Source organism: Bos grunniens, chromosome 2 (genome assembly GCF_055505025.1).
Source record: "Bos grunniens cultivar Pamir isolate PY7600 chromosome 2, Bosgru_T2T1.0, whole genome shotgun sequence".
NCBI classification, from domain to species: Eukaryota; Metazoa; Chordata; class Mammalia; order Artiodactyla; family Bovidae; genus Bos; species Bos grunniens.
Window position 1 is genome coordinate 129,488,763 of NC_141166.1, and position 23,313 is coordinate 129,512,075.

At 40.2% G+C, this 23,313-nt stretch overlaps 1 long non-coding RNA gene across 2 annotated transcripts; it reads right to left on the reverse strand.

The window, feature by feature from the left end:
• Nucleotides 1–840: 840 nt before the first annotated feature.
• On the reverse strand, nucleotides 841–11,919 carry LOC147378725 (uncharacterized). Of its 2 annotated transcripts, none has more exons than XR_015153152.1 (3): nucleotides 6,962–11,919; nucleotides 3,190–3,310; nucleotides 841–1,347 (listed from the first exon to the last, which is right to left on the reverse strand). It is a non-coding gene; the product is annotated as an uncharacterized LOC147378725 (long non-coding RNA). The 2 variants fall into 2 exon arrangements; XR_015153150.1 differs by having other exon boundaries at nucleotides 3,190–3,338; nucleotides 6,962–11,918.
• Between the last annotated feature and the right edge of the window lie 11,394 nt (nucleotides 11,920–23,313).

Here is a 23,313-nt window from a genome sequence, read left to right on the forward strand (position 1 = left end):
AAGAAAACGTAGAAGGAAGTGAGTGTGTCAGTACCTAGCCAACACTCTATGAAGGATGAAGTGCTTCTGTTTTTCAGATTAGACTTCTAATCTGAAGTCCTTATAGTCAGTCTCCTTTTTCTTATTTCTTCTAGTTCACAGTCATTTTCTTTATGGCTGATTATCTTTTATCACTGTTACACTTTTAAAAATTTGAACCTATGGAAAAGATTCCTTTTTGTAGATAAGATTTATGTTCTTTTCTGACAGATGGCTAGGAGCACTACTTGTCCATGTCCATTTTAATCAATGTAAATGTTTCCAATTTCTTGGATCACATGTCTGTGTGCTCAGTCATGTCTGACCCTTTATGACCATGATCTGTAGCCCACCAGGCTCCTCTGTCCATGGAATTTTCCAGGCAAGAATACTGGAGTGGATAGATTGTAATTCTATGCAAATATTAGTTCTCTTCCTAACTAAAGATTAGTTCTCTCTACCAAGAGCTAGTAGCCCTTAGTCCAAACTGACATGAAGATCTCCCAATAGACTCTCCACTTTACATATGCCCTCAGTTTTGAAATCTGTCCTCTTCATTATAGTCAGTTTTAAATTTTTCGGTCAACAAATGCCAATAGGCAAAATTAGCTTCTATGCTTGCTTTCCTACTTGATTTATAGCATTCTGTTTATTTTGTCATTGGTAGTTTTTTACAATTTTGTAATTTTGTCACACGAGTGTATGTTCCTCGGTTCTTTGTCTCGTCACAACAAAGATTTGGAGCGACGGACATTAAAGCCCTTGGCACATCACAGCTCTCGGGTCTTGGGTAAACTGTGCTACAGCTCTTAGGAAAATCAGGGTTACAACTCCATTTTATTTAGAAGATAGCAGGAGAGAGAGAGAGAGAGCGCGTGCGCGCACGCACGCGGGAAAGAGAGTTCGTGAGAAAGCGCTTTGGGTCCTCCTTTTATGTTTTTTCCTCCACCTGGGCCTGCCCTATGCAAATTTGGCTTAGCCAGGGGTGCTGTTTGTTCTGCCTGAAGTCTTCACTCTGGTCCTCGGACCTTCCTTTGACCTTCCTTGTCTTTTAGCCACCACCATTTTGGACTCCTTTTCCCTATTCTACCTACCTAACATTCCCCCCTCAAGAGATGGGAGGCCCAATTCTTTGAGAATAGGGACGTCAAGGTCTTTCTGGCTACTTCCTACTGAACTGGGAGGGCGAGGGGTATTGGGCCTCCCCGTCTTGCTAGTCTCAATCCTCAGAGTCCTTATAGTGGTGTCCAAGGCTGTGTGATATTTTCCGTGGTGGGCTGTAGTTTTATATCTTTGTTGAACCGGCACTGCATGTTGTAGTTGGTTGACCTGGGCCGAGACAAAACAGGTTAGACAATTGACAGTACATGGGATAATCATAAGCATCATCAATATAGCACAACAAGGACTAGTAGGGGCATTAGTCAATTTTAAATTCACATCACCAGGATGGCTCAAGTCCCTCCTTGTTCAGGGATCAGAAGATCTATCTCCTGTCTGTCTTGAAGTACGTCTCTGTCAAGCTGTGTTGGCTCCTTAGAGTTATCCTGAGAAATCTTATCCCCAGAAACCAGATTTTGGGAGTGTGCATTAGAATGGCACACACTGGTAGTCCTGAATAGGTATCTGAAATTTCCCAGGGCCTCACAGGTGTATTGAGTGTCCTCTTCTGTTTTCTTCCACAGCTTGACTCATGAGTAGTTAATCCAGGAGTCATGTCCTGGTACCTTGACTGCTGTGAGGGTAGAAAGTATTACAGGGTAGGGGCCCTTCCATGTGGGCTGGAGTTGAGCCTTTGGGGACCCACCTTTCCAGACTTTAATTAGGACTTGAGTCCCTGGAGCATATAGTGGTGACTCTTTAGAATCTTTTGGGTCCTGGTTCATATCCCACAAGCATATATCCTGTTGGAGTTGCCCAATGGCCACGGTATAAAACTGGAGGGTCTGAACCTTTGGATCTAGGAAAAGGTCATTGACATAAACAACAGGTCTCCCATATAGCATCTCATAAGGACTAAGACCAACCTGTTCCTTAGGGGCAATGTGGGTGTGGAGGAGAGCTATTGGTAAAGCCTCCTTCCATCCCAGGGAGGTCTCTTGGGTTATCTTTTTTATCACTGATTTTAAGAATTGATTGGCTCTTTCTAGTTTTCCTGAAGACTGAGGCCTCCAGGCACAAAGGAGATAATAAGTAATGCCCAATGCTTTCAAGACCCCTTGGGTGACCTTAGAAATAAATGATGTCCCATTGTCACTTTGTAATGACCTGGGCAGACCAAATCTTGGAATGATTCCATGGAGCAGTTTTTTTACCACCTCCTCAGCCTTCTCAGTCTGGGTGGGAAAGCCTTCAATCCATCCTGTGAATGTATCTATCATAACTAGGTATTTATACCCTTGAGAAACTGGCATCTGAGTGAAGTCTATCTGCCAGTCCTCTCCTGGGTAGGCCCCACGTCGTTGGACGGGCTGGGCCAGCTGGGGTCTTTGAGCTCCTTGGGGGTTGTTTAATTGGCAGGTGGGACAAGAGGAGACCACCTGTCTTATAGTTTGGAAGCCTGTTCCTCTGAAGGACGTTTCTAGTAATCTGTGGAGGGCGTTTTCTCCTAAATGAGTAGTGGCAAGTAAGGAGTTAACCAACTTCCATTGGAGGTTTCCAGGCAGAAAAAGGAGTCCCTTCTTTTGGAACCACCCCATATGATCTTCTTGAAAGCCCTCGCTCTTAGCTTTAAGAGTCTCACCTTCAGAATATGGCAAAATTAGTCTGTGGAACTAAAATGGCAATCCCTATTAGGTCATGATTCTGTAATGCTGCTCTCCTAGCTGCCTGATCAGCTGCTTGGTTCCCTCGTGCCACTTCTGTGCTCCCTTTTTGGTGTCCTTTACAGTGGGAGACTGAAACCTCAGTGGGCAGATGGACTGCCTCCAAGAGTCAAAGAATCTGATCACTATATTTGATTGGGGACCCTCATGTGGTCAAGTGGCCCCTTTCTTTCCAAACAGCCTCATGTTCGTGTAGCACCAGAAAGGCATACTTGGAGTCAGTGTAAATGGCTATTCTTTTTCCTTTTACCAGCTCTAAAGATCGAGTCAGGGCTATGAGCTCAGCTAAGTACCTGATGGCAGAGGCCTAGCCTCTATGGTCTCAAAATTGGAGACTACTGCATACCTGGCTCTTCTTTTTCCATCCAAGACAAAGCTGCCTCCATCAGTGTACCAGATTTCCTCAGGATTGGTCAGAGGATCTTCTGACAATCCCTCTCAGGGTTTTGTCCAGTCGTCCAAGGTTTCTAGACAAGAGTGAAAGGGGAGAGAGCCCTCGGGGGGGGGGGGGGGGGGGGTAGGAGGGTGGCTGGGTTAAGAACCTCACAGGGGGATATAGTGAGGCCTGGATTTTCCATCAGCATTACTTGATATCTAAGGATTCTTTAATCAGACATCCATAAATGGCCTCTCCCATTTAGGAGTTGTTTTACTTGGTGGCTGGTAAAAATAGTTAGTTTGCCCCCAAAGGAGAGTTTTAAAGCATCTTCTATCATGATTGCAATAGCTGCAAGATTTCGAAGGCAGGGGGGCCAACCTTGGGAAGTTGGATAGAGCCTCTTGGATAAGTAAGCTACAGGCTGGGGCTCAGATCCCAACCTTTGAGTTAACACTCCCAAGGCTATTCCCTCTCTTTCATGGACATAAAGTTGGAATGCTTTTTCTGGGTCTGGCAACCTCAAGGCAAGTGCCTGAGTTAAGGTCTGTTTTAGTGTAGCCTCTGCCTTCTTAAGTTCCCCACATCAGTGGGATTGAATCATCTCGTCCCTTTAAGCTTTCATATAAGGGCTGGGCAATTAGACCGTAGTTGGGTATCCAGATTCTACAATAACCAGTTAGCCCCAGGAAAGCTCGCAATTATTTTTGAGTTGTGGGGGAGGGCAACTGGAGGATTCCTTGTACCCGATCAGAGGACAGCCTCCTGGACCCGTGTGTAATCTTAACTCCCAGGTAAGTGACCTTTGTCTCGACCATCTGTGCCTTAGCACGGGAGACTTTATATCCCCTTTCTGCCAAGAAGTTTAGAACCTGAACTGCATGTTGTTGGGCACTTTTCTCATCTGGAGAGCAGATTAGTAGGTCATCTACATATTGTAATATTTTCCCACTAGGTCCCAGGTCCAGATCTAGGAGATCCCAGCTAAGGGCCTGTCCAAACATGTGGGGGCTATCTCTGAACCCCTGAGGTAATACTGTCCAAGTCATCTGTTGGTGTTTTTCTCCTGGGGCTTCCCACTCAAAGACAAAAAGGTATTGGGATTCTTTAGCCAGTGGTATGCCAAAAAAAAATGCATCTTTGAGATCCAAGACTGTAAACCACTTGGCACTGGGTGGGATTTCTCCCAAGATTACATAGGGATTGGGTACTGTGGGATGGGGGGAGACTACAGCTTCATTTATGATCTGGAGACCTTGAACCATTGGCCAGGTTCCGTCTTTTTTCTTTACTGAGAGGATTGGGGTGTTACATGGCGAACTCGTGGGGACCAATAGCCCACAACCAAGGAATTTATTTATTAAAGGCTGTAGTCCCTCCCGAGCCTCTCTTTTGAGAGGATATTGTTTCCGGTTAGGAAACCGAGTGGGATCTAGGAGGACAATGATGACCGGTTCAGCTTGGTGGGCTCGTCCAGGAATCCCCTGGTTCCACACCTGGGGGTTAATTTTGTCTTCCCATAGTTTTTGGTCCCTCTCTATTGAAGGTGTAATGGGTTCTTCAGTAGTAACCAGGAGCTGTAGAGCTCTAGGGGCTGAAAAACTTCCCATCACAAGGGTGGTCCCCAGTTTAGTGAGTATATCTCTTCCCAATAAGGGAGTAGGACACTCAGGGACCACCAGAAACTGGTGGGAAAATATTTGTCCATCCCAGCAACAAAGAAGTGCTCGGGTGAATCTTTTAGTAGTTGCTTTTCCTGTAGCAAATGGTACAGGTTTGGGAGGAGAAGGCTCCGGAGTAGGAGATCAAGACAGAGTAGGTAGCCCCTGTGTCAACCAAGAAATTCTCGGACCTACCTGCCACATCCATTTGCACCCTTGGCTCCAGCCCCGCGATGGTTATCTGTGACAGGTGGGCTGGCTGGAGCGAGCCGCTTCAGTCCTCTTGAACCATCATGAGGGTAGGCTTGGCACTTGACCTTGAGGTTCTTGGGTCCAGAGGGCAGAGTGCCGCCCAATGTCCCAGTTGATGGCATTTGTGGCAAGCCGTTCTAGAAGACTTGTCACGGTATGGACACTCTTTGGCCCAATGCCATGCCTGTCTATAGATCAGGCATCTGTCTCGTGCCTTGTCCCTCAAGGACTCGGGGTTTGCCATAGGGCTTCTCTGGAGGGCGGCCAGCATCTGGGCATGCCTTGTCTCTTTCTTTCTCTCCTTCTCCTGAGCCTTGGCCTCCTTCTCCTGTTCTCTGTTATAAAAGGTATTGGTGGCTGTCTGGACCATCTCATCTAAAGAGGCAGCAGGGTCCTGCTGTTGTAGCTGCTGTAACTTAATTCTGATATCTGATGCACACTGGGACAGGAATTTGTCCTTTAAAATCACCCGTCCCTCATAAGAGTCTAAGTCCAGGTTGGTAAACTTTTGGAGTGCCTCTTTTAGCCTCTCCAGAAAGGCAATGGGGTTCTCATTGGGCTTCTGAGTTATTGCTGAGACTGGGCACAGTCTCACAAGTAATAGGCTTCCTTTCTGTTTCCATAGGTAGACTTCCTTAGGGGTGAGTCTTTCTAAAGCTTATCCTACCCAGAACTGTTACAACCTGAGAGCCAGGCATCCCCGGGTCAGGGTGCAGATCCCCAGGCAGGCTGAGGCGTGACAGCCTCCTAGAGGTCGAATCCCCGGGCAGGTTGAGGCGTGACGGCCTCCCAAGAATTGGGTCCCTGGGCAGGTCGAGGTGTGACAACCTCCTGGGACCCCTGGGACTAGAGGCTCCCCAAACAGTTTGAGGCGTGACAGCCTTTTGAAGACTGATCCGTAGGCAGGTCAAGGCGTGATGACCTCCTGGGACCCCCTGGACTGGAGTTTTGGCATCCCCAAGATCTCCAATGTGACCAGTATTGGGTAGGATTAGGAGGTTGGATATTATAGAGTATTTCCCTCCCAAGGCCACCTATTTTCTGGTTGTCTCTCTAGAAGATTGTAGAGGCAGTCTTGTGGGTCTGGATGGGGCTCAGGAAAAGAGCATGAAACAGGAGGGAAGGGGGCAGAGCAAAATGTAAACCAATTAAAATCAATTGGGTCCAAGATGATGCAAGTAAACCTTAACCCCCAATCTATAAGCCAACAGACACACCCAGAGGTGGCAGGACAGCTCCAAGGCACGGTCAAAAGAGGGAGGAGTGGGTGGTTCCCCAATGGCTGGGATGATCCTCTCACTCATTAGCATATAAATTCCACACCCTCACAAAACCTAGCCAGGCCTAATACGGTGGCAGCAGCCCTTGCCCTCGACAACAGTTCACACCCTGAAGAGTGGCTTCTCTCTGGATCCTAACAAATCCACCTCTTATCACTTTGTCTCTCAATGAATTTTTGCAATGAGACATCAGAGCCTGAGTTTCATTAGTTTTGGCAGGGCTTGAGACCCGGGAGAGAGCTGAAGGAAATGTGCCAAGGAATCCCCTTCATAGCCCACCGGAAAATTTGCTAAATATCTGACCGGTGCTCACAGTTTCATTGGTCTGATCCTTGGCACAGAGAAGAGAAAGGACAGAAGAACCCCCACCGGCTTGTGTAACCGCTATTGGGGCTCAGCAGATAGCACCTTTGGGACATGCTGAGGAGTAGCCTCTCCAGAGTCCCTCAGCTGTGCCTCCTGCCTCCCACCTGTTTGCAGGAGGTTTGAGGAAACAAGAAACAAGGGATTGTAAAGGTCCCTCCAGCCATAGAAGCAAGGACCTCTTACCTTATCCGGAGGTCTTCTGGAATCTGAGACTGGGCCGCGTGAGCTTTCTGCTGAGTTTGTTTTTCACTGTCCCAGTTTCCAGCACTATGGGCCTTCCCCTGCGCTGGGTTTCTTCACCTTCCACTTCTAGCGCAGGAGCTTCACTGAGTTGGGCTCCTGCTGTGCTTGGCCTCTTCTGCGCAGAGGTTGTTTCAGCCAGGTTAAATCCGAGTCACGGCACCATAGATGTCACGCGAGTGTATGTTCCTCGGTTCTTTGTCTCGTCACAATAAAGATTTGGAGCGATGGATATTAAAGCCCTCAGCGTGTCACAGCTCTCGGGTCTTGGACAAACCATGCTACAGCTCTTAGGCAAATCAGTGTTACAACTCCATTTTATTTAGAAGATAGCAGGGGAGAGAGAGAGAGTGAGAGAGAGAGACAGAGAAAGAGCACACGCATGTGGGAGAGAGAGAGAGTTCGTGAGAAAGAGCCTTGGCTCCTCCTTTTATATGTTTTTTCCTCCACCTGGGCCTGCCCTGTGCAAATTGAGCTTAGCCAGGAGTGCTGTTTGTTCTGCCTGAAGTCTTCACTCTGGTCCTCGGACCTTCCTTTGACCTTCCTTGTCTTTTAGCCACCACCATTTTGGACTCCTTTTCCCTGTTCTACCTACCTAACATTTTTCTTAAGTATTTTTTAAGTATTTTTAAGTATATTTTAAGTATTATGAAAATTTTTTTTAATCTTTTATCTAAGTTTTAAATTCCTGTTAGCAGGATAAGTGCTCTCAATAACCTAGTCCATCATTATCAGAAACAGGAAGTGTCTCAGTCTTTCTAGGCCTTTTCTTTATACAACTTTTTCTGTTTAATTTCCTTTTCTTCAATCTGCTCTTTCTACTATTGTACATGTTTGCACTGGAATCAATCCTGACTCTTCAGCAGAAAGTCAATGTTGCTGTTAGTTTGACTCCATCTTTTTCTTTTATGGAGAACAAATCCTCAAACAAACCCTAGCCTTGGGCCCTGATTTCATAGTCTTTTTTTTTTTTTTTTTAGCTCTTCTGTGCAAAAGATCTTATCTAGAAAGTCTGGAAAATTTTCTAGCATGAAGCACACTCCTTTTTCATTGCTAAAATCCTTTCTGTTCTCTTCAGACCTCATGACTAATGTTATGTTTGTTTAGAAAACACCATCTTGATTCAGATGTCTAACCTTTATCTCTTCATGTTATTTTCGATGTAAATCATTGTTGCAGTGTTTCACTGGCTTCATGGAAACCTCAGGGCCACTTTCTGAACCTCCTCAATGTCGATTGTTAATAGCTACTTCCTTTTAACCTACTTTTTGAATGCCATTTCCCTTGCTGACTCATTTTGCCCCATCTCCTAGAGCCATAAATACGGTCTACCCACAGAAGTCACCCCTCTCATGGACTAAATGTGGCCTCATATTCTGGTCCCTCTTTGATGATGCTGTCTATCAGCTTCACAAACTATTTCATAAACTTTCATGTCACAAGGCATGACCCTTCACCATTTGTCAGTGAAGGGTAAAGAAAAAAGATAAAAGTTAATTAGTTGCTTTAATTATTTTAATACATATTTTCTCAAAGATGTGATATTGAAGGATGAATGCACCAATTTAGTCAGTGGTATTTTAAAAAATAAAAACTCCTACTAACAAAGAAGAACACCCTTACTCTCAGCTTTTGAAAGTTGATTGCATTGACAGATTCTCTCTTGATGAGATGTGTTAAGTGTACTTCTCTCAATATTTTGGCTTACTTTTGGAACCTTATTCATGGAGGAAACATATCAGATGTAAAATCTGAATTACAGCTGTGTTGTTTCAAAATGAATAACGTCTACTGGGTGAGACACTGAGTCAAAAGAGTTTCGTTTGCAGCATAAGGAAAATATTTGTGAGTGTTGCTGGAAAAGCTGACAGCCTACCATATGCAGCCTCCCTTTTAGATAGAGAAGAATGGCAATGTGAGCAAATTGCTCTTTTGGCTAGAAAACTTTTGTATCCACATCAGTTATATCCAGAAGAATCACTGTTTGATTACCAACACCCTCATCTGCTTTTCCTTGCTTTATATAATAAAGTTATAAACTTTTAAAACATTAAAATAAACTTCTGGTCTTAAATTTGGTGGGAAAAGATTTCCTGGAAAAAGGCAGGGAGAGGATTCTTATTGCTCAACACAGGATGTTATCTAAAAGAGACAATAGGCTTAAAACTGAGTTCACTAGTCATTACCTCCACAAGCGTAAGTGATTGCTTTGTTGACCTAGACAAAATGTAAATTAGGTGAGGCCATATATTCTGACGATTGATTTATTATTCAGATAACAGTTTTAAATTTCTTTGTTGAGAATATGAGTTCTTCATTAAGAGAAGTTCTCTACATTGATCAGTTTCACTAAACAGTTAATATGTAAGGTTAGAGAAAGTGGCAATGATCTTTCAGGAAGAATGGATTTAAAAATACTAGCCTATGTGTATTTTTAACTCAATTTTTTAAAATTTGAGCTAAATTAAACCTACTGGCAAAATGTTGATGGGTTTTAAATTGAGTAGAAAGCTCAGTTTATTATGTCTAGGAGTATTCTTTGGCTTTCATTTCTGAACTAAATGTGTGCTAATATGCAAGCATATATGAAAATATAACTTGGCTTTTTATCCACCTTGATGCAATCGGAAGAAAAATGTGGTAGCTGTCAGAGGAATGCATTTCTAGCACCACAACTAACTAGCTATACAATTCCAAGGAAAAAGCAAAATCTCTTTTCTTCATGTTAAAATTCCTTAAAAGCACTAAAAATATAATAGCCTAGTCACTAAATCATGTCTGACTCTTTTGTGACCCCATGGATTGTAGCCCACCAGGTTCTTCTGTCTATGGGATTTCCCAGGCAAGAATATTGGAGTGGGTAGCCATTTCCTTCTCCTGGGGACCTTCCTGACCCAGGGATTGAATCAGCATCTCCTGCATTAGCAGGCCCAGTGAATAGGTCATTGAAAAGGCAGACCAAACTTTCCTATATCCCAGAGCTAATCATCAAATATACATTAAGCCACAGACCTACATGGCATGATCTTGCCTCAAGTAGTTCATCTCCTTCCAGAGACAACATTGACAGACAATCAGAAGTCTAGGATAGATGATCTGAAAAGTCATTTTCTGTCTTTTTTTTCTTTGGCAATTCAAGGCTAGACTGGAGGTCCTGCCTGGATGAGTAATAAGACGACTTCACCATTAGAAAAGTTAGGAGAGAGGTGCAGTGCATGCAGAGTTAACTGAAGGAAAATGAGCTAATGAACTCTAGGGAGACAACCATATTGCAGTATAAAACATTTTCTTGGCTTATAAACTAAGAATTGATTTAATAATGCAATAAATGAAGTAATATGAAAACAGAGAGCCAATATCAGTCAAAAACTGTTAGCAAGTTGATGAACTTGATCTCATTTTTTAAAAAGCCATTTGTATGGGCAAATAAGCACCATCACTAACAAAGTAAATACAATACAAAGATGTTTAAATGCAACAGGTAAATTTTAGGAATAAATTGAAATCATTATTAAATATGATTGGGCTTTCAGACAACTTGAAAAAAGTAAAAAATCATGCTTGGTCTGTTTATACAAAAAGCCTTACAGTCAATTTGACCATTATAATCAGCTAGATACATGATCATATTTGTCATCTGTTGATGGAGCCTAATGATCATGTTCAAAATCAGTTATGTCATTTAGAAGTGATCTGAAGAAGTATTTAAGTAAATGCATTTGGCATAACATACGAGACCTGAAAAAAGAAAAAGGGAAAAACACAGAGAAGGGAAAAGTAATATTTTCCCTGATGATTCAACTAAGACAGGTTAAATCCTCATGGGATTACCAACAAAAAGTCTTGCTGAGAAACCTGCTTTTTGAATTTGTCAGACATGTGTGATTTATATTAAAACAATGATGAAATTAGGTAGTACTGCCAGTAAACTTGCCCACTGCTCCTCCCAACCCCCTACTTCTCTTAGGAAAATTTAAATAATCTTCTAAAGTTGAAAAACAACTCTTAATTGTACTGTCCAGTATGGCAAATTGATGAAGAATTAGAAATATATGTAAATACATTTTTCTCCTTTTCCTTCACCTAGGCAAATAAGAAAAGAGTTTTATGATAAAGTTTGTTAACAGATAATTTGCTTTCCGACATTATAAATTCAAAAGACTAAATTTAATTAGAGTTCCTTGCCAGTATATATCATTTTTGTTAGCCATTATTATCACAAAACATTCTTGAATAATTTTAAGTCATTAACCTTACTGTTTAAATCAGAACATGGTGCAAAAATAATTTCTGAGATATTTGAGAATTTATGAAATTATTTATTAAATGTGGACAAATGCTGACATGGCTGACTTTCTTCTAATTTGGCTTACTTCAGAATTACTAAGTAGTTGAATAAAGCAATATCTCATGTAATTATAAGAGAATAGGGCTTCCCTGATAGCTCAGTTGGTAAAGAATCCACCTGCAATGCAGGAGACCCTGGTTAGATTCCTGGGTAGGGAAGATCCACTGGAGAAGAGATGGCTACCCACTCCAGTATCCTTGGGCTTCCCTTGTGGCTCAGCTAGTAAAGAATCCACCTATGAGAGACCTGGGTTCAATCCCTGGGTTGGGAAAATCTCCTAGAGAAGGGAAAGGCTACCCACTCCAGTATTCTGGCCTGGAGAATTCCATGGACTCTTCAGTCCATGGGGTCACAAATAGTTGGACACGACTGAGCAACTTTCATTTTCACTATTGATACTAGTACCTGAGACAGACTTGAAATCATTATTTCATACATGAAACTGGCAAACTGGCAAATAATGTTTTGAGTATAAAGATAATTATTTTCAAGAACAAAATTTTTTTATACAAAGCAACAAGTCATTTTAACTTAAATATTTTTAAAAGGAAATTAAACTACTATACTAATAGATATCATCCATACTTCTTCTACCAAATCATATGTATTCTGTAGTTTGTTGCCACAAGAATATTGGAGAACCAGTGGATAATAAAAGATTATTGTATATAGCATATTGTATATGATGGTTTGTTCCTTTCATTAAGAAAGCCTAGCTAAAAATATTTTTATCTCCTTTATAAGCCTTAAGTTATTTTTTCAAAAAGGAAAAAATAAGGAAGAGGGATGGAAGGAAAGAAACTCAAATTTGTGTTCTTTTTCAATAGAAGTTATCATTCGCCTACACACTCAATGTGTTTCCACCTTTAAATGATCTTATCTTTGAAAAGTATGTACATAATACAAAAATTCAATATAAAACAAATTTTCCTAATCCAGGGACTTCAAAATGTTATTGAACTAATGAATTAACTAAATCATTGTCATGTCTCATAACTGCAGGCTAGCCCCCAAGTAACAATAGGGCAACCCATTTCAGTTCAGTTCAGTCACTCAGTCATGTCTGACTCTTTGCAACCCCATGAACTGCAGAGCGCCAGGCCCCCCTGTCCATCACCAACTCCCGGAGTTTACCCAAACTCATGTCCATTGAGTCGGTGATGCCATTCAACATCTCATCCTCTGTCATCCCCTTCTCCTCCTGCCCTCAATCTTTCCCAACATCAGGGTCTTTTCAAATGAGTCAGCTCTTCACATCAGGTGGCCAAAGTATTGGAGTTTCAGCTTCAACATCAGTCCTTCCAATGAACACCCAGGACTGATCTCCTTTAGGATGGACTGGTTGGATTTCCTTGCAGTCCAAGGGACTCTCGAGAGTCTTATCCAACACCACAGTTCAAAAGCATCAATTCTTTGGTGTTCAACTTTCTTTATAGTCCAACTCTCACATCCATACATGACCACTGGGCAACCCATTAAGTGATGTCTTTTCCTTCCCATGGATGGAGAATCAAATTAATAATGTTACTGATCCAAAAAATAATCATTTTGTAGTTTTTTTGTATGTGGATATCTACTGATATGTAATTCTGCCTGATACCACATCTTGATGTGCTCTTGTTCTTTTTTTCTGATACTGAGCATCTGCTTCATTACACATTATTAAAGTTAAGACATGCAGTAAATTACAGAGTGAGTACCAAGTCCATATTCCTTCTGCCTTCACTAAGCCAATGGCCAATTTGATAGTTTTGTTCAAGATTTTGAATCAAGAGTCTTAGAGAAAACAACCACTGAGTCCCATTAATAGTGACACATTAGAAGAAAGGTCCCTCAAAAACTCAAACACCACTGTTCATGTCCCCAGACCCCTCATGATCCCTAGATGGAATCACCACTGGCACCAGATCTCCCCAACTTTCTTCCTGGTTATTCAAATTGCTCAAATTCTATAAAATGCCTAGGTACGTTTCTAATAAAATTCACTTTATGTTTAAACTGGATAAAGTTTCTGTTACTTACATTTGAAGAAAATTACAGCATGCAGTTTGTGCACAAGTGAAAGCACTAATCCATATAGACTATGTTGTTGTTGAATCGCTAAGTCATGTCCAGCTCTTTTGTAACCCTATGGACCAGCCTGCCAGGGTCCTCTGTCCATGGGATTTCCCAGTTAAGAATACTAGAGTGGATTGCCATTTCCTCCTCAGGAACTCTTCCCAATCCAGGGATTGAACCTGCATCTCCTGCATTGCACTGGAATCTTTGCCACTGAGTCACCATTTAGTAATACAATGCAGTATATGTATTACTAAAAACCACTTCTCCTGACTTGAAAAAGAAGACTTACGTAAACATAAAGAAAATGGGAAAATGCATTTTTTTTGAAACTGAGAAGAGACTTTCAAAAATACTTGATATGTAGGTCTTCATATTTTATCTTATAGTCCTAACTTGGCTATGTATTTAGAACCAAGCTCATTTTCATCCATTGCATATGTTTTGCTGAAAGAGTAAAAACCACTATATTTTCTTTAAGACTTTTTGAATTGTTTTCTATATAAAGTATACTTCTTTCTCACTAATGCTTATTGAATCAAGAAGTTAAATATTTACATTTTATTTTGACTAATACTTAATATAGACATATGTTTTCAAGACTAATGATATGAGGAGATCTTAGAAAGCTCCAGAAAATGAAATGACACAGAAATATACAGAAGAGAAAAGAATTTAGATTGCATTACAGAGCCATTCTCTGCGGGCACTTAACTTCCCACAGTCTCTAACAATCAGGCAGGGTAAATGGTTTTAAAATAGGATCATGCTTAAATAAATACATTCTCAGCCACCCAAACTGTCGTCTGATTTCTGAAGGTTCAGAAACATTGGTGAATGTTTTGCATTTCTGGTTTCTGACCTGGATTGAACTGGACACATTGAAATAATGTGAGAAAGGCTGTTTTTTGGCTTGGACTAGAAATAAATCTGCCAGCATTCCCGTGAGCCTGCCTTTCTTCTGTCCAGCTTTGACTGTTTGAAAAGTCAAGTTATGTTAGACCCAGCCCTTAATATGAACTAGAGCTAGACTATGAAACTTTTTAAAACATGATGGAAATGCCCAATCCAAATTTGTGAGGGCAGAGCTTTTAGGAGGGTTGATACTGCCAAAAGTCAAAAACATTTGGTAAGTGAGAGAAATGGATCATCAAAACATGCCTCAGTGGATATGTTGTCCCCAAGCAGGAGAGGTGACCCGAGAGTAACCTCTCACCTAATATGTGACCAAAACTACTGCAGATGGAGTATCCTAGCCAAGGTTTTTGAGATATTTTAGTAATAGTCTCCGTATCTAGTGAAAAGAAAGCATGCCAATGGTCAAATATCCATTTAAGCTTTAGCAGCATACCAACCCATATTTTACTAATAGGATATTTGAGATTTCTGTAATTTATAACTAACTTTAAATTTTATTCATCTTCAAATTGATCTCCTCCTACCAAACTTTATTTTTCACTTTTTAGGATTGTGGATTTTCCCTAAAAAAAGAAAGAAAGATTATGACTAATGTGGGGCTGTGTGTTACTGTGATAACATTCTGATAGTTTTTTTTTTTTCCTTCTACTTATTCTTTATTCCTTATCCTACACATTCAAACTTAACTTTGTTCTTTTAGAATCGTGAAGTAGAGTTGAAAATCTCTGTCCTTCAAAGGTCAAACATCCCCGACTATCCTTTTGAGGAAAGGAGCGGCATGTTATTCCCCTGTCACACAGCTTTAGACTTTGCCTAGGTCTATATCCACAGGACAGTTAAATTGGAGCCCATTTTTGCCTTTTCAGTCACCAGTGAAGAAGGGGAACATCTGGTTCCTCTCTTTTGTATATTCATCTTTTATATACTTAGAGACTAGGCACATCTCTTAGTGTTTAACCAAGACTAAACAATAAGGATCCCTTGGACGTTACTCATCACTTTTATTCCTGGCTCATTAATAATCAAGTGGATGACCCCTGAAACTTTCCTATTTTTCCCGTCTTAAATTGTAAGATTAGAAGCAACAGTAGTCTTGAAAGGACAAACGTTTAAAGAATTTCTTCAGGGTTCTTAAAGATTTTTGCACATTATCTTACTTCTCTAGCAAGTATGACACATAGTTGACATATGTGGTCAAACTGAGTTTGTTATTTCAACCATCTCCAGCAATGTTTTGTGAGCATGCTAACGGCATATATTTTCTTCCCATGTCTGCTATTTTCACCCCAGCTCCAATCAAGAAGCTAAAGATTTACATTTGAGTTTGTCACATACCAACCCAATGTCTACAATGTTCTGGTATCTACATGCCTGTCTAGATATGAGGGGCATTAAAACAGTATCACCACCCAAGGCAAAAATTGCCAAAGCATCTGAATTGACCTTAGTCATTAAATAAAAGAAAGAAAATTTTGAAAACGAAAAGCATATTTCAGAATCAAATAGGCAAGAATGAATTGCCCTGTGACTATTGACCCAAATCAAATTGGAATTAGACTGCCCAGTGGGCTCTGCTATAAAATTATCTCTAACAAACACAAAGAACTAGAACCAGTACTCGTCACAGTTGGCGTTCCAAATTGACATTTGTTATTAAGGACAAATTCAAAGGCATAGTAGTCCAATGTACAATAAATAGATATCCATATTTATTATTGTTTCATATAACCATATAGCTAAAACAAATTGTCTAAATATACCCATTAATGAGGAAATAGGTGCCTTTATTTTTTTAGTCCAAAATATCTAGTATTCCAAAACTCTCATCAAATACTATTCTCTAAACATTTAGGTTTGTTAGGATACTATTGGATACAAATAACAGAATACCTGACTGACAGTGGCTTAAACTATAAAAGTATTTCTTGTTTTTATTGTATTTATTGAAATCCTGGTAACTCAGATGGTAAAGAATGTGCCTGCAGTGCAGGTTGATCCCTGGGTTGGGAGAAGGGAATAACAACCCACTTCAGTATTCTTGCCTGGATAATTCAATGGACAGAGGAGCCTGGTGAGTTACACTCCATGGGGTTGGAAAGAGTCTGAAACAACTGACTAACACTAACAAAAACTCTCTCAACGTTTGTCCAGCAGCTTAGGGATTTTATCAAAGATCCTGGCTTTTTCTCCCCTTCTGTTTTGCCATATTTTCATATTGCCTTCCCATTTGTCTTCTGATGGATAGACGTCTGCCATAGCTCAAGACATCATAATGTCCATCTTCAGAGTAGGAAGAAGAGGAGAGAAGAGGCTAATTGGACATTTGTCTCAAATTTGTTTCTTTTACTCAGAAATTAATAATTTTTCCTGAATCACTTCCTTCTAGGAGAATTTCTCTCTAATCACTCAGTCATTTCCATCTGGAGGCAGTCTGAAAAACTGTGTTTCTATCAAATTAGAATAAAATTATGAAGAGTAAAATAAATGAATCACAATTCATTTCTTAGGTTTGACAGACTTCCTTATTTTCTGGAGGTCAGGATCTCTCAGTCCACCACTCAAACAAACTGGACTTCAGTTAGCAAAAAAGTAAAGTTTGAGAGTGGCTGTTGGTAGGCAGCCAGAAACATTTACCACAGAACTCATCCTTTCTGAGCTTTTAACGTACTTAAACAAGCACTACTTATAACCAAACATGTCTTGGCAAAGATATATTTCAGGAAATAACATCAGACAGTTTTATCTAAAAGTATGATCTACAAAAAGGCTGGAATATAGAAATTAAAGGGCTCACTGTGTCTTCAGGCCCCACATCAATGTTTCCCCTAAGATGAGGGTTACTAGGGTCTCTGGAGGGCTGGGCGGATGCTGAGAAAGCCCCTGATATTCCTAATGTCCCTTTCCCTACAGTGATCATGTTCTTCCCATAGTCAGGTCTGGCCTCCCTTCCAGCTGTAACCCTCTCTTCCCAACAAGTTTCAAGCATGAGCAAGACTCATCCCAAGACACTCTAGGGGAGACTCAACCAACTGGTGGAGGTATTAAGTACATCACATACTGTCTTCAGAATTTTAGCAAGACTCGGATCTCTCTAAGCCTCACTTACCTCATCTGTAAAATGGTGATAATAATAGCTGCTTCACTGGGTTGTTCTGAGGATTGTATAAGATAGTCACATATGATAAAGCCAAATCAGCACTGCAGTACAACTATAAAAAGGTTAGATTTGTGTATGAAATTAATGATAATGTATAAGATAGTCACATATGATAAAGCCAAATCAGCACTGCAGTACAACTATAAAAAGGTTAGATTTGTGTATGAAATTAATGATAAAAGACCACTGTTTAGATATCCCTGGTGAAATATTTGTGGTTCAACAGTAAAGAAAATCAGAGACTTCTCTAAAAGGACAAAATAATGTGACCTACACATATAGAGTGCAGAAGGAAATGGCCACCCAATCCAGGATTCTTACCTGGAAAATCCCCTGGGCAGAAGAGCCTGGCAGGCTACAGTCCATAGTGTCACAAAGAGTCAGACGTGACTGAAACAGCTTAGCACACAACATGCACACAAATAGAAAAATAAGAATCATCTCATCTCTAAATATTAAATGTGGGAAGACACCTTCCTGATGTGTGCTGAGTTTTCAACTGAAAAGTTTAGGACCCAGGACATTTTTACTCATGCAATACAAACAATAGAAAGAACTCAAATATTCAAGTACCCAGAGTGCAGCCCACACAGTCTTCACCGGAAAAAAAAAAAAAAAAAAAGTTATTCAAAACATACTCTATCCAAAGAAAGCAGCCAGTGTCATCCTCTTAAAATGTAGGTCAGATCATGTCACTGTTCTGTTCAAAACTCTGCGTCCCTGTCCATTCACCTTAGGGTGTGATGGCATTGGTCGAAAAGAAACTCTGGCAAGAAATTTTGGCCCCAGTTACTTTTCTTATCACATGTCTGACTCTCCTCAGTATTGGTCACTCAGCTCTGCTTGCAGTAACTCTCTTGCTAGTCCTCAAATAAGCACGCAGATCCCTAACCTCTGGGCCTTCGCAGAGCCAGTCCTCTCTGCCTGGAATGCAAGACTCCTTCTCTCATTTTCTTGCACAAATATCCCTTTTCCCTGTGGCCTCCTCTGACTAAATATTTACTTGATCAGCCTTCTCCTTATTCCATTTTCCCTGTTCTTGCCAACTACAGCATGTTCTAGAATGTGCTTCTCTGTGTCTCCCATATCTATTAATTTGTTTCCACCTTTTTTCTCTTCTTACTGAGGTCTGAGCCTTTTGCTCAACTTTTTCTAAAATAAGCTCTATATTATTTAAATTTTTTTGCATTAAAAAAATGTTAAGACTTCTTCTTGGTCTATGATTACTCCTATTCCTTAATAACTTCCTTTTCCTTTATGGATGATATAATCTCAAATGTCTCTAAGAATATGTATTAGAATTTTTAAATTCTCTACTATTTCTTGCACTATTTCTATACCTGGGATCTGTTGTTTGTCCATCTTCGTCTTCCTTTCCCAAGGTTTTTAAGTATTCTCCAAAGTTCTAATAACCTTTCATTAACAATTCATATTTATGAATAAAATTTGATTCGACTCAGTATAAATAAATTGCTATCCTTTACAGTATTATACATCAGACTATGTATGTAGGAAGTACTGACTAAGTATCCCCTTGTAAGTTGATAGTTCCCATTGAAACTAAACTTTCCTTTAAGCTACACACCTGAGAGTTGGAAGGCTAGCTCAAAAACTCCACAAATGTCAAGTAAGTCATACGCTACTTTGGAAGTAGACAACTTTCGTCAATACCCTTCTGACGGGCACTATCTCTTCCTATGTGTGGGCATGTTCAGTCATGCCTGACTCTTTGCAACTCCCAGGACTGTAACCCACCAGACTCCTCCACTCATGGGATTCTCTAGGCAAGAATAATGGTGTGGGTTGCCATTTCCTACTCTGTGGATCTTCCCAACCCAGGGATCAAACCCACATCTCTTGCATCTCCTGCACTGGCAAGTGGATTCTTTACCACTAGTGCCACCTGGAAAGTCCTTTTCCTGTAATATTGTGGGAAATGGTGTCCTTTCAGGTCCTTTGCCCTCATTATACAAGCACCACTGGGAAGCCCAGACTGTGACCAACCCTTCCCCAAATCTGTTACTCTATATAGAAGGCAAGTCTGGGATTTCCATCTGTGAACAAGTGTTCTAGAATGCTGTTCCCAAAACGCATAGGAGGATGAGGAGCCAAATTAGACCACGTACATTTGACTCTTCCCAGTCCTGCTTTTTCATTGTCCCCCAGCTCCAAACTGAATTTCTCTGCAGCTCAGCTAGGAAGAGCTCCACAATATCTTCCCTCTGTTCTAATCTGTGTGTTTTTTCACCCATCTGCTTTATCTATTATAGAATCCCTTCCACTTTCAGAATTCTAAAAGCTTGTTAAATCTCTGGTTTCCTGGAGGAATCCTCTCTGGTTCGCAGTATTAAACGGAAGTCATTATGTTGACATTTTTACCACCATTTAGTGGGATCTGTGGATGGAAGAGAGGTTCATATGTGTGCCCAGTGTACCCCCATAGACTGAAAAACAGGGTGAAAGGGTTAATTATACAGTGGCAAGAAGCAAATTTCAGATGAATAAATTAGAATAGTAGGAGTAGGAATGTGAATCAAGGATTTTGCTAAAAGAAGTCTCCATGCCATTCCCTATTATCCACTTTTTAACCCCCAATAAAAGGAACTTTACTATGTCTTTATATCCTTACTTCTCATGAAAGGTAACAAAATGATCGGCTGGAGTGGACACCTAACGTTTTAGTCTGTACCTAGGAATTTCAGAGAGGGTACCTGTGGGAGTCAGCCAGAAGTCTGGACTCTGGTCTTAAGTCTTACAGCAAAGATGGCAATAAACTTCACTAAAGAAAAGGATGGCTCAGGCCCCAAACAATTTTTTTAAATATGACATTAGTTTTATAGAAAACAATCTATAAAATGTCATGGATGAAATATCTTTTAAACTTATTTTAATATATGCTCACTCTTACATCTTTTTGCTTTTCTTAATTTGGCCATTTGATTTATTCTTTATTCTCTTCATCTCTACCTCCTCTGTAAAATTCTGTAAGAAAATAATTCAAGATGATAGACAAGCAACATCTTAACTTCATTAGAGTTTTCCATCCCTTAACAATTATCATGACTAGAGAATGACAGAGGCAATTGGCCCAGGAGCCTAATACTAAAACTGAGTTTTTGAGAACAAAAAGTAATGATATCAAAGCCAGCAGGACAAAGGAGGGAGGCACAAATCCCCTACATTCTCTAATTTAAAACAAAGGAAGGAAAATCCTTGTTTTTATTTTAAATTGATGACTCAAATTTGGGCAAGAGACAGTGGGATATGATAGGATTGTCCTGTTTAATTCAAATGTTAATTTACCATTGTTCTCATATTTGCCTTAGTGACTGCTGAGATGTACAAATGTCTATGATGGCTGTCACTTATCATCTGAAGTTTCTTTAGATGGTGGAAAATCTCCCTTGGAAGGCTTTATATAATTAGCATAGCCAACCATCATCTGTTTTGTATGATTTTGGAGACAGAATTTTCAGGTCCTTTCCAGCTCTGAGCCTGTGTCTGGGTCTAAACAAAATGAAACATTTCCAAACAATTTTCCCAAATGCACACATCAGCACTTCCTGGTGCTGCCTTGTCTCAATTATTAGGGAGAATTTGCAACCGCTCACCATCCTTTGTCTCAATACCACTCACCCCGAAACACACTTCTGACTGTTCAAGTATGCTCCAGTCCCACCTTGTCACGTCTGCTTCCTCTTCGCTCCACTACTGCACTCTCTCTACACGAGTACACACACCTGCTTACTCTCTTTAGCTCATCAACTAATCCCTCATTTCCCCTCCAAGTCAAGCTGCCCAGCTGCAGAGAGCATCATCAAGTCAGAGTTTGTATGTTCTTCTTCCTGCTGCAATGTGAAGTAAATCACGGTTTCAAAAGGTGTTTTTTCTGGAAAGTTCCTTTCTGCTTTTGAAGAGCCAAGTTTCTACATAAATAAGATAATTAAAACTTTTGGCCTTTGTAGGTAAACAGGTGTCACATCTGCATGCAATGATCCATCACTCAGCAATATTACTTATCAAGGTCAAAATTACCCAATTTTGATTTGTTATAGTATTAATCCATCCCTGATATATATTACAAAACTTCTAAATAAAATTAGTGTATTTAACAAAACTACTTTAGAGTCAAAGTAGATTTATGAGGTCTATCTTTCCACTGCCTTCTATTATAAAAATAAAATCAGGAAAAAATAGAAATGATAACAATAGATAATGTTTCTTGACTTCTTATCATGTCCCATGCTCTATTCTCAGCATTCCCAATAGAAAAAATTTCTTTACTCCTCACAACATCCTTATAGAGTGCATGTTATTCCTACGCAGATTTTATGCATAATAAAATGAGATACAGAGACTTTCACATATCCCACACAAAATCACTGCTATCATAATGCAAAGTCAAGATTTAGTCCTAGTTCCATAATTCATGGTCTTAAGCAACATATTGAAATGCCACAATATAATGAAATAGTCCTATATACTAAGAAGGCCTTGAAAAATAATTTATGAAAAATAAAACTGATGGAGCACCAATGATGACATCAAACCTTTTAATAATAATGTAGCTACATGCTGGGAGATTTTAACAAAATATGTTAAAAGAAATAGTTGCTTACAGCCAAGAAAAGAAACCCAAAGCCTTTTCTGTAGAAGAGTTATACCATGCACACGCCACATTCACATACTCTACTCCACGATGGAGGGAAGGAAGAGTATGCCTGGAATAAAGGGGAACTCTTCAAGTGTCTATTGGGTCACTTGCTGAAAGCAAAGGGAATATAGATGAGTATCAAAAGGAGGTGGTTATAAACACTAGCTATGACATTGTGACAAGTTACAAAAATTAGAACTATAATTGTCATCAGCATTTCCTCTTCATTTTGCTATGAATGTGTATATACAGAATATACATAAACACACACACATACATATATATGTATATCTTTTTATTTCCATATTTTCTTATGATATAACATAAGATACACTTACTGATTTTGCAACATGGTATTTAAGTATGGTTAATTCTACATCATATAATTTAATTTATAGGACATCAAGAAGAAGAGTAAGCATCGCTCAAGGACTTAACCTTCTCTTCCAGGGTCAGTTCAGTTCAGTTCAGTCACTCACAGTTCAGTAAGCACACACTTACTTAGTCATCTAATATTATCCCTACATAATAGTTCAGTTCAGTTCAGTCTCTCGGTCATGTCCAACTCTTTGTAACCCCATGGATTGAAGCACACCAGGCTTCCCTGTCCATCACAAACTCCCAGAGCTTGCTCAAATTCATGTCCATTGAGTCAGTGATGCCATTCAACCATCTCATCCTCTGTTGTCCCACTCTCCTCTTGCCTTCAATCTTTTCCAGCATTAGGGTCTTTTCCAATGAGTCATTTCTTCACATCAGGTGGCCAAAGTATTGGTGTTTCAGCTTCAGCATCAGTCCTTCCAAAGAATATTTAGGACTAATTTCCTTCAGGGTTGATTGGTTTGATCTCCTTGCAGTCCAAGGGACTCTCAGGAGTGTTCTCCCACATCACAGTTCAAAAGCATCAATTCTTTGGCGCTTAGCTTTCTTTATGGTCCAACTTATACATCCATACATGACTGTTGGAAAAACCAAAGGTTTGACCAGATGGATCTTTGCTGGCAAAGTAATGTCTCTGCTTTTGAATATGCTGTCTAGGTTGGTCATAGCTTTTCTTCCAAGGAGCAAGCACCTTTTAATTTCATGGCTGCAGTCACCATCTGCAATGATTTTGGAACCCAAGAAAATAAAATCTGTCACCATTTCCATTTTTTCCCTGT